Genomic DNA, 16858 nt, shown 5'->3' on the forward strand with positions numbered 1-16858 from the left:
CTTGAACAGAAACTGGGAATTCAAGAGGACCCCCAGATTCCATACCAGTCTTCCATGGGGAAGTATTAAAGATGGAATATCCCCACAATTGGAAGGAGGGCAAATAAAGTCACATCATCTGGTCAAGATTAAGTCTGAGTTTATTCCTCCCCATCTGGCTCTGCACAACCTCCAGGCACTATCCAGGATTTCAACAGTGACAGATTGTTCCTGGCTTCCTGACAGATCACCTCACCCACTGGTTTGACATAGATTTTAAAACAGGAGAATCAAGCCCTCCCCACATGTGAGGAGTTATAGGCATGACCTCTTACCCCTCCACCCTATTTGAAACTAGCCATAGAGAAAGGAAAACTATTGCAAAGTGGCACATCCCACTCCCAGCCCCAAAGCTGTCCCAGAAGGGTACCATGATTGATGAGCTCCTGTGAAATCAAGGAATGGATACACACACACACACCACACCAGCTATATCATAGGCCATTGAGCAAAGTGGCCAGTTTTGTCTATGTACTAAACCCTGACCTGAAACACAAGTAAAATAAGTCTAGACTATACATGTCAAACTCGCAACATCACATGACATCACACAACGTATCGGAGCCTTTTCGCCATTGCCGGCAATGGGGTGGGCGTGGCTTCTGGATGATGCGTCTGGCCTGCGGGATGGCAGTTTGACACCCCTGGTCTAGACAATCCATTTCCTTCAGGGTTCTCTGGATCTAGAGCCTGACTTCCTTCCTAAAAAGGGAACAAAATTATTCAGGATGGTTGGAACCAGCAAATGGCTTATTAAGGAATGAGCAAGTGAGTCTCCTTCAAACTTGAGGATATCATACCTTCCATAGAGAAGCAGACATCACCCACTGCAGACAATTTGCAGAATGGAAATGATGCCATCTAAAAATATCCTAAATCATTATGTAGTTTGCATTTTGGCTCAGTGTGGTATATCAAACTAGTTCTTGTACTTTCTAAAACACAATTTAAATGAATCCAAGTCAATATAAACAAATCAGTATAACTGGGAACTCAGTTTGAACTAGTGGTACCATTAGAATATCAGGCTAGAAAGCAGGAAACCATGAATTTAAATCCTGCCTTAGCCATGAAAGCCAGCTGGTGACTTTGGGCCAGTCACTTTCTCTCAGCCAAACACACTTCACAGGGTTGTTGTTGTGGGGAAAATAGGAGAAAGGTATTTTAGATATGTTCACCTTGGGTTGTTTGTAAAAATACTAAAGGCAGGTACAAATAAAAAAAGACATTGTCAGATAGGTTTGACGTGAATTAAATCTCAGTGCTTTGACTCAGCTCTATAAATAAAATGTCTCCACATTCCAAGTGAGTAGCCTCTTTTATGGTCGGGACATCAGTAGAGATTGAGGGAGTGCTTGGCCTTTCAGAGTGTCTTCATTTCAGAGTTTATCTTGAGACCTTGGAAGTTATAATAGAAAGCAAATGAAACATGTACAGGATATTTCTTTTCTCTGTATTACATAGTCCAGGCAAGTATCTTGTGGATTGCAAAGTTTTCCCCAGCATTATGACAAATTGATCATGTTCTACTGCTCACAGCCTTGTTAGATATATTCAAAGGGCACTTCTCGCATTTGTACAAGTTTTGATGTGATATTAGTATTGCTTGTAGTCATTTTATATGAGCTAGAGTGCGATAGACTTAATAGTTTATTGTTGTTAACACATGGTTGTTTATGATTGTTTTTACCTTTATACCTTGTATTTAGCTCTGGGAAGTCGGGGAGGGGGGAGGGGGGAAGGGGTGGGGGGAGGGGGAGGGAGGGGGAGGAAGGGTTGGGTGGGGGGAGGGAGGGAGGGATTGTTAAAGATAAAGTGTATTGAAAAACTTTTCAATAAAAAAGGGCACTTCTCTATGATTCAACATTCCCCCATCCTCCAAACATTGCTTCATTTAGCCTAGCTAAAATAACACTCCCTCCAGCCAATCATTCAAGGAGAGCAGAGATTGACCTCCTGCCAGTGCACCCTCCCATGCTTGTGTTGATCAGCCTGTAATAAGGGGTGGGTGAGGGGAAGAGAACAGTCTGCCTGCACTGTAACGTTCTGGAGACATTGCAACAAGGGAAAGCTATGCATTAGGAGGTAGGCACTGGCAGGAGTTTCAGCCATTGGGAAGGTTATTCAGCTCCAAGTCCTGCAGAGTTCAAGGATTGCAGATTGCAAATTGGAAGTTTTGCTATTTGAGATTTGGATAGCTGAACTAGAAAACATTGTTTGGGTTGCCCACAGAAGACACTAATGTGGAAACAAATGAATATAGGGGTGCCATGGGAGGGATGCTGAAGTACTATGTGGAAATGCCCCCAATGTGTTCCATTGTGGAACCACAAAATACTTAACATCAAAAATCTTATGCTCAGATTATGCCAATCAGAGGATAGGTCTGCTACTGTGCCAGTCAGATTCCAATTTATGTTGATATTGGTTAAGTTACAGCAATGAAGTGGCAGCATTACATTATCATAAACTTTAAAGCGTTTCAATTAAAGTCAATATTAACAGTGTGATAGTATGGGAACAAAAGAGAAGTGGCTAACTTAAAAAAATAACCTATGGCACTTTAGTCAGCAAATGTACAATACACTATTTGAAGATGGTGATTCCCTGAACCTATTTTTTTCCCAAAATTTTATTGAATATAGATTATTGGGGGCAATAAGCTGACTTTGTAATAATGCCGCTTGTGGGGGGGGGCGAAAGCCCTAATAAGCAGGCATATACATAGAATGAAGGCTATTGCTAAGCACATTGATTTGTGCTTTAGATTGTAAGCCGCCCTGAGTCTTTGGAGAAGGGCGGGATATAAATGGGATTAAATTAAATTAAATTAAATTAAATTAAAAACACAAAAAACACAGTGGACATGATACAACTTCCCTGGCTTAAGCACTACTATTAGTATTACCTTGTGAAAAGAAAAAGAAAAAGGTCTATTTACAATATAACAAAAGATACGTATAGAATCTGTGAACTCTCTAGTAAATTCCTTGAATCTATTGAAGCATTGGATCGCCGACAAGTCTATAGCAAATCCTGAATCAGCACAGCAGTAAATAATGCTAACTTAGCCAGGAAATGATAATCAAGATGGGAGGGTGGAAGTTTAACAAAGAGGGATCTGATCTAGAATTAAGGAGAAATTAATCAGTGGAATAGCTTTCCTTCAGAAATTATGCGTGCGCCATCACTGGAGGTTTTTAAAAAGAGTTTGGGCAGCCATTTGTCCAGAGTTATATATAGGGTCTCCTTCATGAGCAAGAGTTGGACTAGAAGACCTCTACTTGTAATCTCCTTCTTACTCTGTTATTCTACATGCTGTTACTAAGATGCATTGTGTGAAACTCTCTCACTGTATACATACTGTATACCAATGAGAAGCTGATCATGAAACTTCAGTAATGAGATTGCACCATCACCACAATCTACAGTGTAGAAGAATACAATAAAGATCACATTCTCAACTCTTTACCACAGTTTTCCTTAAACTATCATACCTCTAGGCTGCTGTATAACTCCATCATCCATCACTCAGCAGGAACATGCCACAAAGTGGCTTAATGATTTTCAATCCTTTTTTCTTGGGGGGGAAAAGTCTGTGTAATTTCTTAAGAATCTAATCTCCCCTTTCTGCTTTCTGATATTAGGACTTTAAAAAGTAAAAACGGGTGGAAATGTACATACTTGACAGAACATTTTTTTTAAAAAACTACTCAATTCATAACTTGAAATATTGTCCAAAGTTGCTGTGCACAAGAAAAAAGTGAACTGCTCTGAAGTGGGTGCAAGGTGGCCATTTGATCTGTTTGAATGGCTATCCGATCTAAGATTAGTTTAAAGGTTAAGAATTTTATGATGTCAAATACAGCAGCATTAAGTTATCTATTATCATCATGTAGACAAGTCACAAAATTCCCATGTTCCTCACTGTAATGAAATTTATATCTATTTAAATTATAATTAATCTTTCCAAATTGTCAGTTCTAAATTTGCAAATTTGATGAAAATGAACAATGAGTAAATAGCCACTCTAGGTGGCTGATAAAAGATGTCTGATAAAGGGAACATGAAGTGAGTAAAACTAATAGTGATGACTAAGGGCAATCATGGAGAAGTGCGAAATCTTGAAGATCTGGGAATATATTCAGTGGCTGGGTCGAGTGCTCACTGCCTGTTAGCTCCCTTAATGTGAGTAATGCAGCTAGGGAGCAAATTTTTTGCGTAGTAACCCTATGCTTGTCCATTGGTCTGATTCCACTAAAAGTTTTTAAATTCCATAAACAGTGTCACATACACCAAGCAGGAAAAATGCATGGCAGCTGAGAATATCAGAAAATTTGTCTGGGAAACATTTTTATGAGTATTGTAATCAAAATCACTTAAACATTTTGAAGGAAATTGAGGTCCATTGCTGGACTCAATGATGCAAAGTGAGTGCAGCTATTTTTGTCTTTCTTTTTTAAACTATTATAAGCCTATTTTAGGAGTTGCACTATGTTTTTCATGTTGTTCGATTTCAAAATGATGAGAAATAATTACTATCATTTTCAGTAATAGCAACAAGAAGATATTGTTGGAGCTTCGATGAATAGGATTTAGGAATACAGGTGCCATTGTGGAACTAAGACCATGCTTGATGGAGTGGGAAACCAGATTTTTGGACTTGCTTCCACTGTCCTGTGTCAAGTAACAACACTGGAGTACCTCATCAGATCACAATTCTCTTCTGTCTTCCAGGCCTTTGATACAATCAGATTTCTGAGATTCTTTTGAAAGGTTTGCAGAGATGGGGCCAACCTTTGGGGGAGTGATGATCCATAGTGCAGATGCCTATAGCAAAAAAGGCCTGTCTCCTGGGATCTGCCAGTTGTACCTGTTCTGCCAGACCTGAAGGGAAAGGCAAATGTAATTGAGAAGGGGCAGTCTTTCAAACAACCCAGGCTCAGGACATGAAAAGTGAAAACTAGCATCTTCAATTAGAGCTAGTAGGAAACTGGCAGTCAATGTGGCGCAAAGGTGTAATGTTTGCTACTGTAGAGCTATACATAACTGCCTACACCACAACATTTGTACCAGCTGAAACTTCTAGATATTCTTCAAAGACAGCTTGAAGAATATTGCATTATAGTGGCACATCTGGGAAGTGACCAGGGCAGACTATGAGCAGAACCTCTAGTTGCAGGAATAGTTGCAACTGATGCACAACGCAAAGCTATGCAAGGGCCTCCTAACCATGATGGCTACCTGTTCTTTAAGCAGACTTTATGAGTGTTGAAGGACTACTAAGTTGCACACCAGGTCTGTTTGAGCAGACCAACCCCATCAGTGCCAAAGATGGCATAGTCCCATAACTGGCAGGCCCCAAACCCAGATCCCCTCATTCTTGACAAGGTTTAGTTAAAGCTTGTTGTGGTTCCCCATCTAGATCCCCACAACTTCTAGGCACCAGAATAAGACATTAACAGTACTTTTAGATATCTCTGCAGCATGCTGTATGATGCTGCAGTTGGGTCTGTGTGAGTTAGTGCCAGCACAGCAAGTCTTTCATGACTTTAAATGTTTTTCAGAGAGCTCCACCACAGCCTCTTCCTTCTTCCCTGGGGCTTTCCTAGCTTCAGTAAAAATGTTGTGGAATGTAGAGACATATTCCAATCCTGGGCACTCATCAATCACTTCTTTCTATAACAAAACATAGTTCCCTTCTCCTTCTCTGCCTCCTGCTTCCTTCCCCATCACCCCTCCCTTAATGCTGCTTAGGTCATTCCCCCTCACACTTTTTTTGTTTTTATGCTCTGAACATTCTTCTCTGATCTTTTTGCTACATTTCTTTGTCCTCTCTGCTTTCTTGCCTATTTAAACTTTCGTCAGTCCTATTTCTCATCATTTATTTTGTGTTCTTTTACTTATTTCATTTTCCTCTATACAGTCACCCTCCCCTTCAATCACATGGAAACCCCACCCCCTTCTGTCCATCTTGAGGCCTCAGCTGTTGGCTCAGTGCGTGTCTCAGCATCTGGAGTTGTTTGAAGAGAGGAAATAAGCCCCCTCCATCCCTCATGGGCTTTGTTCTCTATGCTCCCCCCTCCCTCCCTCTTTCTCTTTTCTTCTGTTGTTCTTTTCATAGTTGGCTTGGCACTGAGAGGTACAACAGAAAGTGGGGAAAGTGGTGGAGACAGGGTGCTTGCTAGGTGGAAGCAAATAATGTTTGGGGGTGGGATAGGAATCCAGCAAGATAAGGGATGGGACATTACCTTCTAACTCCCTCCCCCACCTGAATCGCCTATATTAAAATTTCAGAACTGATCTTTAAGGTTTTATTTCACTATGCCAATTTAAAGTCAGAACATAGGACACATATTTTCAAGTTTTCCTGAACTTTTTCATGGGAAAGATGATTAGAAAACTGGGGAAGTGGCTAAAGAACTGTCTACATATGGTTATAGACACCAGCCAAACAGTGAAAGACCCAATCCACACATGGCAGTGGGAAGATGTCCACTTAATGTTACCCTAGTCTTGCCCATGCATATACAACTGGCCAAGTACAATGATGCCACAGTGCCCTCCAGTGCATAAATCACCTGGTTGCAGAGAGCAAGAACTAGGATTCTCTGTACAGTTCTAAACCTACATACTGATTGCTCACAGTTACTCTTTTGTTGCACACTAAACAATATACCACCCTTAAGGTGCTTGCCAGCTATCCCAGCACAAAGCTTAGAATCACTGAGTCATTGTCAAGTAGTTAGGGGAGGGAGGAGCTAGGAAAAGCAACAACTGAGGAGCCTAAAATTCTGTGACCAAAGGAATGGGACAACTTGCAAAATATTTCTGATCAGGGCTAAGGGGTAAGGGGTAAGTTGAAGCTCGGCAGCAAACATTAGAAGCAGCCAGAGCCTGCTGACATTTTGCTATTTTTGCCAGCAATAATCATTTTAGAGGAGAGGGGGGAAAGCGTTCCTTTCATTTACACCTACCCCCTTATACTCAAAAGCCAGTGCTTACAGCAATTATTATGGACACCTATTGACCTCCAGCTGCTGTCCTAAAGATCCAATAATCTGTGTTAGGGTCATGTTGGTTACATTAAGAGCTGGAACTTACCGTATTAATGGACAAATACTCAGATTTTGCCTGAGAGGAATCTCAAGGTAAATGTCACCTTCTGCAGACATAGGGGAGAGAAATGGAGCCTTAGTCAATCAGAAAGAACGCCACAGAGTTTGACTGATTTCACCCATCACAATCAGTCACAGTTTGCTTAGCCATGAATAAGCCACAGCTGATATTCCAATGATAATTTGTGCATTACAAGGCTATTCACATAACATGCTTAGCTATAAACAATGATTTATAAGTCATAATGGTAGAATTCACTATAACAAGTCAAATTATAACAAACCACATTATGACTTAGAGCAGGCATGTCCAACCCAGGGTCCGTGGGCCATATGCAACCCTGGACAGCTACCAGTAGTAATGCAGCTCCACAAGATATAATAACAATATAAATGTAATGTACTGGCCTGATATGCTGTAATTACTTGTTTGTGTTTAAACTGTTGTTAATGATTGACTTTACTTGCATGTTTTGTAACGGTTGCTGGGCCGAACTAGACTGGCTGTGTCCAGCCAGTTAAGTAGGTTTTTGGGTGGGAAACTGCTGCTTTAAATCTATTGGTCGCCGCCTAGAGGCCAACTGTATAAATAGCTGCACAGCAGCTATTAGCTTGCTTCTGTTATGTTCTGACTCTCAATAAAGCCTGTTGCTGTTTGAACCCTCCCTCTCACTCAGTGCTTGCAAGAACCAAATACACAACACTGGTGACGAGGATGGGATGTGCTGCTTCATTGTAAGAGTCTGAGGTCACTAGGGGGTGAGGCCAGCACAGAGCCTGGCAAAAACTACGTTCCACCTCCTTGGTCTGCCGAGCAAGCCATGCTGGAGATCACCCTAAGGATCCATCCTAGGGCCTATGCAGAAGCCAGCAGCACAAGGCAACATGAGACTCGAGCCATGAAGACTACTAACCATGGCGAAGGTCAGAAAGCTTGAAGAGTTCGATGTGACGCACCTGGAGAGATGGTTGTCCTACATTTCCCATGTGGAAAACTACCTCTGTGCCAATCAAGTCAGTGAAGATGGGCTGAAGGCCACAACCCTCCTCTGCGTGTGTGGCCCAGCCACCTTCAATATTGCCAAGAACTTGGTTGCCCTGGTGTTACTGGAGACCATCACCTATGCTGACTTAAAGAAACAACTCTGTGACCACTTCAAGCTAAAGTTATCTGTGATAGTGTGGAGGCAGGCCTTCGTGCAACGTGAAAAACAACTCGGTGAGTTGGTGATGAAATTCATCGTAGCGCTTTGGCAAGCATCACAACCTTGCAATTTCACCAACTTAGAACAGAGACTAAGAGACCGCTTAGTCTGTGGACTCAGGAACTGAGAGCTCCAACAAAAACTCTTTGCTAAGGAGACTCTCTCGCTTCAGGAGGCCTTGAAGGAGGTCATGATGGACGAAGCCGCTGGAGGACCTGTGAAGGTGCTGCGGCCCTCCAAAAGCATGCCAAACACAGAAACCATCCATCACGAGGACACCGAGTGGATGGAAGACACCGACTCCAACCATGAAGTTGACAAGATTCAGAGGCACCAGGAGAAGGGACCGAGGCCATCTGACAAGGCAGTTCTGTTCCCCAGGTACATGGGCTGCGGAGGCTGCTATCAACACGCGGATTGCCATTTCAGAACAGCAACATGCCAGGTGTGCGGAAAACCAGGCCACAATCCCGCCATCTGTCGAGGTCGCCAGAGGGACCGCCAACCAGATGGGTCATTCAAGAGAGGTACTGGGTCCACGGAGCAACACCGAGAAGGGTTCTGCTCCAGTTGTAGGAGCGTGTTCTGCACTGGTGCCCACCGACCTCTTAAGCAGAAGTTGCCACTGCAGGTTAAACTTCAGGGAGTTCCATGTAGAATGGAACTAGACACAGGCTCTGCTGTGTCCATATCAATCAGAATCTTCCGGCACATTTGCAGCTGTAGCAACAGATTGGTCAAACTTCAACCATCTACATTTTACTCACAGACTTTCAGAACTCCAGAGTGGCAGTCAAAGGTGAAGCCACACTTGCGGTGAAATTCAAGGGGTTTTCAGGCCCACTAGATGTTATTGTGGTGGAAGGCCAACATACAAGCCTCATAGGGCTTGATTGGTTCAATACATTGGGCATCCAAGTAACCGGCATTCACCGGACACAAATGACAGACTTGTCTTCAGTCTGCAAGGAATTCGCAGATGTTTTCAGCCCAAGCTTGGGAGAGTACAAGGGCCCACCAATAGTGTTTAAACTTGATCCCCTGGTAGCACCAATCTGGCTTAAGCCCCGTCAAGTGCCTTTTGCATTAAAGCATAAAATCAATGCAGAGCTGGACAAGCTTGTCATTCAGGGGGTTTTGCAGCCCGTAGACAGTGGGGAGTGGGAAACCCATATTGTCACACCACTCAAGGTCAACAGAGAGGTACGAATATGTGCTGACTACAAGTGTACCATTAACTGGGCACTAGAACAATAGCGTACCCTGTCCCAGTCATCAGCCATATTCTGGAGTCATTGCAAGGAGGCCATATGTTCGCTAAATTAGATTTAACACAGGCCTATCAACAGCTGCCGGTGGACGAGGCCATGGCAGCCGCCTAAACCAGGGCTTTTCAACTGGTGGTATGCATACCACTGGTGGTACGCGAGCACCTGGCCGGTGGTACATGGTGTCGCCTTCCCCCCCCCCCCCCGCCACTTTTCAGACAGGTTCTCTTTTCAGACAGACAGTTCCTACATTCCCACAGTCAAAAGTATTCTCTTAAAGTAAGCACTTGCTCCATCCTACTGGACACCTCTCTAAGTTTAGAACACAAGCTTTGAAATATTGAAACACAGAACTTGATGGGATGCTTTATGATAGTACAAGTCATCACCAATGATTTCAGTTGGAAAGTTATTGAGAGCTGTGTTAATACAGCCAGTAAGTATTTACTGGCCTCACTTAAGAAGCAACCTCAAGCTCCCAGAGAAGGGAGGGGAAGAGGGAGGGAGAGATGGGAGGGAAGGGAAGGGCTTTGACATTACAGATGTTCTTCTTGGAGGGGAGGTCTCCAGGTGGACAGAGCAAGGCAGAAAGGAGACTTCTGGAGACTTCATCTTTGCAGCAACTCCTCTGCCATTATACCACATCTGATAATGGAGAGAAAAGTGGACTTTCTAAGGATGTTTTCCATTAGAATTCCCTTTCTAGTGAGATCTACCCTGACATCTTCACTACATGCATTGTCTCTCTTGTTTGAATCTGCTTAATTGTAATTTCCTTGATTAGCTACAGTTTTCAAGCAGTTATAATCTCTTTTAATCTCGATCTATTTGATTTATCCAGTTTCTTATTTCTTCTTGTCAGTTGTAATACTGTATGTTACACATCAAGATCCTTGGCCCCCAAATTTTAATTACTTTACTTTTCATAGCAAATTTCTGCCAATTTGAATCAAAGCATAGCGCTCTCTGAGCTTGGTTGCAAAGAAAGAAAAAACCTTTAAGATCACTCCTCCCTATACTAACAGGGCAACCCACTACTAGAATATAAATTAACAGCAAACCCCATTCCCTACTAGCACTGCTGATGTTTCATAATTTGGGTAATGAAAATCTGCAAGAAAACAACCAAGAGAGAGCGTAAAGGACTCCTCATGTCAACCCTTAGCTGTAAATACTCTCCTTGATCAGTTGAATCAAATTGTTATTCTTTTCAATATTTCTCAACTTACTGCACCCTTCTGGGATGAATTATCATTATCATCATCTTAACTTTATTGCAGTCATTAACCAGAACAAAAGAATTGGTATTCAAATACTCAGAATATCCAAAGCTAATGTGAGAAATTCAGGATAGTTAAAAAAGTACTTTCAGACAACATTTTGGCTAAAAAACAATATCAAATCAGAATATGTTAAAAGGGTTATTTGTACTACAGATATACAGCAAGATGAAATTTAAATAAGCAATGTGGATAATATGAACTTTGAATAGCACTATAAAATATGAATATATGCACAAATAGATATGCATATTCACATACATTCTCCCTCTCCCTTTCTCACATACACACACTCACACACACACACACACACACACACACACACACACACACACAGGGAGCCCGTTTATCCTGGGGCTTCACTTAGCAAGCAGCATATTTGCCCTTCAGAGTATAAACAGTAACATGCCTACTGAAAAGTTTGGTTTCCCTCCTGCCCATTCACAATAGTAACAACTTTTGGGGTGTCTTTTGTGGTGGGTTGTAGTTCTTACACAAAGGCTGAGATTTCTTGCACCAGAATCTTGGCATGCAGTTTTTGCAACTGTTCCTGTATCAAGAGATTTAGTCATTCCTTTATATTGGACTTAACACTGCTCATCTTAATTATTACAGTAGCGGGGAGAGAGAGAGAGAAAGAGAGAGAGAGGGAGAAAGAGAGAGGGAGAGAGAGAGGGGAAGAACAGCCGACCAGCCATCTCACCATGAAGGTAGTGGTGCATATTAATATGGAGAAATTCCTTATACCATCATCAGTGCAAAAGGAAAGTGATTCAGCGAAGGAACCACCACCGAAGAAATCAAAACTGGCACCAAATCAAAAATACAGTGAAGATTATTTGAAGTTTGGATTTCATTTCCTGGAAGAGAATGATCAGCAGCTTCCTGTTTGTGTTATCTACAATGAAGTTTTATCCAAGCATTCCATGAAGTCTTCTTTGCTCCAGAGACATTTTACAACAAAACATAAAAAGCACACTGAAAAGCCAGTAGCATCTTTTGTGAAGAAGAGAAATGAATTTATAAAACGCTGTGCTGCTTTCAAGAAGTCCACTACTATCTCCCAAAAATGTCTGGAAGCATCTTCCATGTTCTGATAACACCGTCCAAAGACGAATACAAGATATGGCCAACGATGTTATCCAACAAGTGGTGGAAAAAAATCACAGCAGCAGAAAAATTTGCATTTCAATTAGATGAAAGCACTGACATTGGTTCACTTTTTTCCTGTTTTTGATTGGTCAATAAAGTTTTTGACACCTTGCTAAGCCACTGGTGGTACTTGAATATTGTCATGTCCTAAAGGTGGCAGTCTCTCTGCCTCTGCGCGTGCACAGGGAGGGCCATGATTTTCTCCAGGCTGGGGTCTGGGTGGCGTAGCGCTGGACAATGGGAGAGAGGGAGGGAAGGAAGGAAGGGACAAAGAAGGAGGAAAGGAAGGAAGGAATGAAGGACAATGGGAGAGAGGGAGGGAAGGAGGGTACCCACCCCAGTCCCACCCCCCTCCACCAGAGACCCATGGATTCCCCCCACACAGGCACCCTGCAACCTGAGTGATGAGCTGCCCCCACCTGGCCATTGACTTTGCTTGTCAAAAAGTTGCAAAAGGTGATCACATGACTCTGGGACACTGTGACCGTCATAAGTATGAATCAGTTGCCAAGCATCCGAATGTAAATCACAGGACCTTGGGAATAATGCAACAGTCGTAAGTGTGAAAAATGGTCATAAGTCACTTTTTTCAGTGCCGTCGTAACTTTGAACAGTCACTAAGCGAATAGTTCTAAGTCGAGGACTACCTGTACTTTATCTTTTTTTTTTCCTTTTTTTTGGGTCACGTTTTTCACACCTTGCTGGACGACTAGTGATACTCGGACAGTGCCTTATCCTAAAAGTGGTACAATGAGTGAAAAGGTTGAAAAGCCCTGGCCCAAACAATTGTCACACATAGGTGGGCCTTCAAGGTCAAGTGTCTACAATTTGGGGTGAGTGTAGCCCCAGGGATTTTTCAAGAAGTAATGGAGTGTATGCTCAAGGGTATTCTGGGGGTCTGCCCCTACTTCAATGATGTACTCATTGCCGGGGAGTCCACACAAGTTCTGGCTGAGCGGCTCAGAGCCATCCTTCAGCAGTTCCATGCAGTTGGACACAAATTAAAAAAGGAAAAATGCAAAATTGGGGTTCAGTCCACTGAATTCTTGGGGTTTCGTATCGATACCGATGGCATCCATCCTGCAGAGTCAAAGCTGAAGGTGATTCAGCTGGCACCCAGCCCTAGGTCCAAGGGGGAGCTTCAAGCCTTCTTGGGCCTTCTAAAATTTTATCATACATTCCTCCCAAACAAAGCCGCAGTGGCAGAGCCATTACACCGGCTCCTAGAAAAAAAACACTCAATGGCAATGGACCAAGGTCCACGAAAGAGGTTTCCAGGCAGTCGAACTCAGTGCTCACACACTTTAACAAAAAGCTGCTTATTTGCATCGCGTGTGATGCATCCCCTTATGGGGTTGGGGCTGTGTTGACCCATTTGTTGGCCAATGGGAAACAGTCTCCCTTCGCTTATTACTCGAGGACCCTGTCCTCTGTGCAAATTGACAAAGAGGCCTTGGCCATTGTGGCCAGGGTTAAAAAGTCCAATGACTATTTGTACGGGTGACATTTCACAGTCTTTACTGACCACAAGCCCTTGCTAGGATTGTTCACAACGAACAAGCAGACACCTCAAATTCTGTCACCGTGAATGTTGAGGTGGTCTATATTCCTTTCAGCCTACAGCTACAGGCTGATCCACAAGCCGGGCAAAGAAATGGGCCATGCAGACGGCCTTAGCAGATTGCCCTTTCCACACGTGGAGCCAGATCCAGCTCCGGCTGCATGCATTTTAGCCATACAGGATTTGCCAGAGTTCCCCCTACATGCGGGAGACGTCGCTGCAGAGACAGCAGCTGATAAAACCCTCAGTCATGTGTTGAAGTGGATTCATACAGGATGGCTTGAAAATAGCCCAGGACCAGAGTTCCAAAGTTTTTTTATACATAAAAATGAGCTGTCAGCTCATAAGGGGTGTATCCTTTGGGGCAGTAGGGTTATAGTCCCCAGCTCACTCAGGCCCAGGGTTTTCCAGTCTCTGCACGAAGGCCATCTGGGAATCATCTGGATGAAGGCACTGGTGAGGAGCAACCTCTGGTGGCCAAGGCTAGATACAGCTATCGAGGCCCAAGTACACGGGCGTTACATGTATCAACAATCCAGACTGGAGATGCCACAGGCCCCTGTCCACCGATGGGAGGAAACACACACACTGTCGTAAAGAATCGACGTAGATTTTGCCAGGCCCTTTCAGGGACAGCTGTTTTTAATAGTGGTTGATAGCCACTCTAAATGGTTGGAGGTGGTTCCAATTTCCAATATGACTACTGATAGGACCATCTAGGTGTTGTGGTCACTGTTTGCAACACATGGGCTTCCGGACATCATAATCTTCGACAACGGGGCCCAGTTCACCGCGTCAGAACTCCAGTCCTTTCTCAGGGCTAACGTCATAAGGCACGCCACGTTGGTTCCCTTTCACCTGTTGTCAAACGGGCAGGCAGAATGCATGGTTCGCACAACCAAGGAATTCCTGAAATGCATTGTCACAGGGGATTGGCACCATAGGCTGGCCGATTTCCTACTATGCCAGCACACAACGCCTTGCACCACCACAGGCAAGAGCCCAGCAGAGCTTCGCTGGGGCAGGCGGCTGATCACAAAACTGGACAGGCTGCACCCCAACAGAGTAGCTTCGGACTCGGCATGTCCAAAGGCACCAAGGAACTTACAAGTGGGGGACCAGGTTTGGACCCGGAATTATGGGCAGGGGGCCTTATGGGCAGTGAAGGTTGTTAAGGTGACAGGACCACTCTCTTATGAGTTGGTCCTGGGAGATGGGCAAGTCATTCGCCGACACATTGATCAGTTGCATCGGCGGTTAGCAGATCAGTTGCTGGCTCAGGACTTCCAAGAGGGACAGACATTGGGTCCACAAGCCAGTAATCCACCAGAGCAGTTTGCATGCTCTGAGAGAACTTTTGCACAAGAGAACAGGGAAGGGGCCATAGAAGCGTTCCCCCCAGAGATACAGACTGTATCACAGGAGCTGGACAGTCATCCTAAAACCAGTAGCAGCCCTGCCAATTTCGCTGAACAATTGGACTTTGGTTTGGGCTGACCAGGACAGGCCAGCCAAAGAGACTCGAGTCATTTTGACTCCACCGAACTGCAGAGCCCGGGTCTACTCAGCCTGGTAGGCAAGCAGGTAGACTGGGAGTTCCCGGTAGCCCCCTGACATTCCGAACGAACATGCAGGCCACCTAAGTATCTACAAGATTATGTAAGCAAATGAGAGTTTGTGCTATCCAGGGGGAAGGGGTGTAATGTACTGGTCTGATATGCTGTATTTACTTGCTTGTGTTTAAACTGTTGTTAATGGCTGACTTTACTTGCATATTTTGTAATGGTTGCTGGGCCAAACTAGACTGGCTGTCTCCAGCCGGTTAAGTAGTTTTTTGGGCGGGAAACTGCAGTTTTAAATCTATTGGTCACTGCCTAGAGGCCAGCCATATCAATAGCTGCACAGCAGCTATTAATTTGCTTCTGTTATGTTCTGCCTCTCAGTAAAGCCTGTTGCTGTTTGAACCCTTCGTCTCGCTCAATGCCTGCAAGAACCAAATACACAACAATAAAAATAAAGGAAGCTTGTTATATAGATATATACATGAACTACATTATATATTTTACATGCTGTCCAAGACAATTCCTCTTCACTCAGTGTGGCCCAGGCAAGCCAAAAGATTGAACAACCATGACTTAGAAGTCCAAGGAATAACTGTGCAATCTATTAGTCTTACAGGGGGCTGGTTGGAGAGAAGTCACCTGGACCTCTTGTTTGGGTACGTTATAGGCAGGCCTACCTTGTTCCTTCTAGCTTTTCTTTTCTTCCATTACCCCCCCCCCCACACACACACACACAATTTTTTAGACTATAGGCGATAAGTGAAAGCCAGGCTCTTTGAAGATACTGATTGTTCCTTTGCCCAATTAAGGGTAAAGTTCCACATACAATGTCCTGGAAGCAGTTCACAATTAGAAATTAACTAATTATCTAAACACACCTAATGTCATGGTTCCAATAGATGAAACCCATCAAAAGCATTTCAAGGCAAGAATTCTTCCTTAAAGAACATTTTATTTAGGAAACAAAGTATCAGCATTACATAGTTGAACCCAAAACTAAATTCCCTTCCCCTGGATAGAAAGTAAGAAATTGCAATTTCCACCCCCCAATAAGCAATCATAAATCATGTTCTCCAATTAGCTTGAAACTTGGGCTTTCTCTCCAGCTCCTCAGCCCACCAAACCATTATCGGTTTGTCCTTGAGTTCCCACAGACCAGCGTTATTATTATGGCTAGCTGAGCTCAAGCATTCATCCCAAAACCCTTCTGCACCTATTTCTAAATAGAAGAAAAAGCATGTTAAAAGCAAAGCGGAAATGGCTGCAATTTTCATCAGTTGTCAGAGCGGGAACATTCAACGTTTACAGCATTGACACCTTCCTAATAATCTTTGCTAAGGCATTCTTTGATTTTCACCAATTATACTTTTGTGTAGGTGGGCTTACATAGAAGAGGATTTTGGGGGGAAACAAAACCCCTATTCCATCTATTCCAAGCACTCAGCATGGAAAAGAGTTTATCAGTTTATACCAATATGGGTGTTTCCTATGGGGAAGACATTGCTTGTAAGGAAGAAAGGATTGTTTTAATAATGCAACCTGTTTCCACAAATAGCATTGGGATGGGGATGGGGAGTGGGAATACTGTAGGCATGTGACACATTTACAGTGGTTGATACCTTGTACTGCAATGTGGATCCTCACTTCCCAGGATGGGAGGTGCTGCTGGTGCC

The sequence above is a fragment of the Vipera ursinii genome (genome assembly GCF_947247035.1).
Source record: "Vipera ursinii genome assembly, chromosome: Z".
NCBI lineage: Eukaryota > Metazoa > Chordata > Lepidosauria > Squamata > Viperidae > Vipera > Vipera ursinii.